This window comes from Mandrillus leucophaeus, unplaced genomic scaffold, assembly GCF_000951045.1.
Source record: "Mandrillus leucophaeus isolate KB7577 unplaced genomic scaffold, Mleu.le_1.0 Scaffold96, whole genome shotgun sequence".
Taxonomy (NCBI): domain Eukaryota; kingdom Metazoa; phylum Chordata; class Mammalia; order Primates; family Cercopithecidae; genus Mandrillus; species Mandrillus leucophaeus.
The window spans coordinates 1,085,326-1,089,862 of NW_012110474.1; positions in this window are offsets into that span (position 1 = coordinate 1,085,326).

Genomic DNA, 4,537 nt, shown 5'->3' on the forward strand with positions numbered 1-4,537 from the left:
CGTTGGCTTGCAGCTCCTCCTTGGCGCCCGACTCGGCGGCCGCGGGCGAAGCGTCGCCGTTTACCTTCACGTGGCCATTCTCCTAAGAGGCAGAGAAAGCGGGAGCGTCACTGAAGCGGCCGGGGCGCCGCCATTCCCGCCCCCAGCCCTGGACCGGGAGGGACCCGCTTCCCGCTAAGGCCCCTGTGGCCATCGAGACCCCACCCCCGCCGTTACGGGGAGGCGCGGGTGGATGCCCCGACGAGAGCCCCACGAACGAGGAAATGGGCACCGCTGCCTGGAGACCCCCCCCAAAACACAACTGTAGGCCCCAAGTAGAACAGTGACCAGCCAGCCATTCAGCAAGTGCCCTAAAGATGAAGTCCGAAACGTAGCAAGCAAAGGCTAACCATGCCAGCCCTCGCCTTATGGGGGGCTTAGGGGAAAAAAGGTGCCAAGGAATAGTTGACACAGCAAACGCCCTTTGGAAGAAGGCACAGAGCCAGAGCTGGTGGTCCGCGCCTACGTTTCCCATCCCTCTTTCGACCTAAATACATAAAGGCTTCTTCAAAACACCAGGAATTCCCAGGGGGACCACAGCACTCGAGCCAGGAGCCCCTCCCCGCACGGGGCCCTTCGAGGTCCTGCGCCCGCTCAGGGCCTTGGGACCGGCAGGGGGCGCTGTGCCTCCACTGCGCCGCGCTGGGGGCAGGCAGGCGAGGAGGGGCGGAGTCGCCGGGCCACCCCGCCCTGCCCAGCCGGGCCCTGCCCGCAGGCCGAGGCGCCCCCGAGCCTGGATCGCGCAGCTCAGCAGTCCGCAAACAAAGCTCAGGTGGCTTCCTGGCCTCTTGGTCGGTCTGAAACCAACAAGGCAGGGGGAAACCCATTATTTCTGAGGTCTGGCCTCTGCTTCCACGCCCACCTTCCCCTGTGATTCTGCGAAGCCTGGGCGCTCCTCGGCGGTTCATTTTGCATTTTTAACGGGTTTAAAGCCTCTTGGCAGACTTCGCTTTCCCCAGTAGGTTAGAGCAGGCGAAGCGACACGATCTTTTCTCTAGGAAAAGAGGCGTGGTGGGTGCCCAGTGTTTGCGAAGCAGCCACCCATGGCCGACCTCTCGGGTCCACCCAACCGTGGCTATCTGCCTGGGTCCGGGCAGCGCCGGGCGGCCCCCCGCGGGTGGTCGAGGCGCCACGCACAAGAACAATCCCGACCCAAACGCACGAACCGCCTCTTTTTGACCATCTGGAAAGGTTCTTAAAGGACCTCCGAGTGTTCCCACCCCACAGATACCATTTAAAAATAAATGGGTGTGTAATTCCACAGACAGCCACGAATAAAGATTTAGGACAGTGGGAAAGCCCCATCAAAAGGTACCGAAGCCCTCTCTCCAACCCCAGCCAACCACCTTTCCAAGAACCCAGGGAACGCCGCCGCGGCATACAATAAGACAGCCCTTCCCTCCTCGCCTTTCTCCACCACCATCCCCACTGCGCCCCCCTTTCCCGACTCCCCCACCCCCCACACACAATCACACCACCAGTTCAGAAATCTCGAAGACAATCTAGCTTCGACAACAAACCCGAGAGCCACCCAAACACCATTGTGCCCCCAAACACAAATGCAACCTGGCTGGGGGCGGGGGAGGAGGGCACCTAGCTAGTCACGTTCTGCCAATCTCCAAACCACGCCATTTTAGACGATTTATCACTCCTTTCCTCCCGTCTACTCAAGAATTCTACAGGATTCTAAGGAACCACTCCTTTGGGGGTGGGGGGAGACCCCTGCTATAAAAAAAATACACAATTTAGGCTATCCATTCCATTCAACTTTCAGACTAGAATACAGCCACACTCCTCTCCACGAATGAGCCTTGGGAGCCACCAGGAGGGAAGGAGAGAGAGACACCAAGTAAATGACCACAACCACAGGTAGAATTTACCTGCCCGTTCGCTTTGGAAGGCGACGAGGCCACAGCCGCCTCCCCGGGCCTCTCCGCGGCGGCTTCTCCCTTCGCTGCGGTCTTGGAGAACTGGGCACCCATGCTGGCTTCTTCAACAAAGAAACTCAACAGATCCAAGAGGGGAAACAAAGAGCCTCGGGTTGGTGTAACGACGGGGCGAGCAGCAGCAGCAGCGGCGGCGGCAACAGCGGCAGCGGCACACACACCGGTGGGAGGGGGGTGGGGGTGGTGGAGAAGACAGAACAGAACCGATTAAACACACTCCGGATAAAAAAATTTTAGTCGAAGAGATCAAAAAGCAGCAGCACAGGAGGGAGGGAAAAAGGGTGGAAAAGTCGAGCACAAAAAAAGGAGCCCAAGTGTAGTTCGAAAAAAAAAGAAGTAATAAAAAAATCCCAGATTTGTAGCCGCACTGTAGACAAGAGGAAAATGGAGAAATCTCCCTGGTTGCTAATAAGATGCGGGGTCCAACGCCCAAGTGCACAGATGAATGGGCTCGCGGGCGCTGACGCGGCCCCCGCGCGCGTCGGCCAATCCGCGCGCCGCACACAAAGCAGGGGGCGGGGTCTGCTCGCCTGGTGAACAATGGAGCCGCGCTTTGCAAACGGTTTGAAAATCAGCCTCAGACCGAGAATTAATGTCCTCCAAATAAATAAATCAATTAAAAAATACATGGCACTCGCCTCTCTCTGCTTGAAAATAATAATGCATTTCTTGATTGGCTTGCTTTGTTTGGAATTAATTAACGCGGGAGGGGGGTAGTTGTGCATCGGGGCGGAGAAAGCGTTAACTTGACTCGCATTGACTCTCGTCGGTCTATATCCGTGTGTCTCTCTCCACTCGCTCCCCTCCCCCATCTTTCCGTGTGTTTATGTGTATGTGTGTTTATGCGAGTGTTAAAGACAATGGTCGTGATTTGTGTGTTTGCAGCATGCTTTCTTTCCTTCTTTCTTTTTCCATATTGGCTTTACAGATAATGCGCAGGGTTTGTTTCTTCAACTGCTGCAATGGTTAAATCGTCCCAAATTGAAAGGTATTTAAACCACGAAGATCGAATTTCATCAAGCGAGATCGCAAGTTAGAATTAGGTCTGTAGGCCAGATGTGGAAAATGCAAAAGCGGCAGACAGCGAAGCCACACTCCCTTCCCTCTCCCACGTTGGCATGCAATAAAATATTTTGAGATTGGCCTTGGGCGCTCAACAAATTCCCCCTTCTCTGGCTATTCCCAATTAGTAATAGTTTTTTTCCACAATTCAAAGTGAGAGCCATTTACAGAAGATCGAAACTCTTCGCGTTTTATCACTGTTTGAAATGACATAATTTTCCTCTGTGGTGAAATGAGACACAGCCTCGAGTAGACGAATCCATATTTACAGTTGGGATGTTATTCGCGTCAATATGGATCGTTTTCAGCCTACTGCCAGAATCGAATGGACTCTTTTTGAACGTGTGAGTGTGTGAATGCGCACGCAGGCGAATGTGCTCCTGGAAGGAAGGGAGGCAGCAATGATGACATTCTAAACCGGATTGCAGTTCTAAGGAGAAATGTTCTGCATGTTGAGAGATAGCAAGATCCCTGAGCTCTCCAAGTCTAACTTGGGTTAGAGGAAAAGCTTCTATAATGGTACACAGGATACCTCCATCTGTCACTGCACTCCTTGCCACCGAAGTACCAGACGCTATTTGTGTGTGAGAGACAAGGCACTGACTTAAAGCATGGGGGGTGAGGGGAACCAAGGAAACAGCTTAATAAGCATTTTCTTCCCAAAGTTTTCACTCGTGGCAAAATCAGACCACCTTTTCTCGTTTACATTTGGTGATCCTGCAAGAAATAATCTTTCGCTTATGAAGGTGAGAAGCAGTCGAGGGAATGGTTCATTTCTCCTGGTGCTGGCTCTGAATTCTCAAACAGTTTTATTTTCTGCTCACTGTAGGGAAATAGGTCACACTCTGAGTGAAAAAGACGGTTGGTTCAAGCCAATAACTCTTTGTTCAAGCGTTGCTTTGAAAATCACCAAGCTGAACATTGTTACGTGAAGCTTCGTCTTCTCACTGTTCAGTTCCTTCAGATGCATTATTCGACCACGGTCATATTCCCCAGAGCTGATGTAAAGACGTTTCCGTAGAAATGCATCTTGCCAACAAACGTGTTATTACCCTTAAGAGAGCCCGCTGGCCTGGCCCACGACCCCAGCCGCCAGAATGGACGCGAATCCCTTGTATTAGCAGTTCCAACTTGAAAAGCCAACTGGGCTGATCCGACACCACCATCCAGGCAATTCCCAAAAGCCCATTTAAGGCTCTTGATTTCCCCCCACCCCCAACGTGAATCATGCCCCTTCCTCTGCATCCCCCTCCTATTTTAAATTGGGGTGACTGCTAGCTCGCTTTCGGATTTTCTCCCAGACGCGTCCTTCGCCCTCCATTTGGGGGCTGCTTTTATTGCTCCTTTGTTACCAGGCTGCCGTGTAGCTTTCCCCCCTTTTCTTTCTCGTACGCCTATTTGCCTGGTATCGGCTGGTCTCCCTGGCAACGGCCAAGGAAGATTCGGAACACGGGGCCGGGGGAGGGGGAAGAGGCGGAGCCGGCACTGGG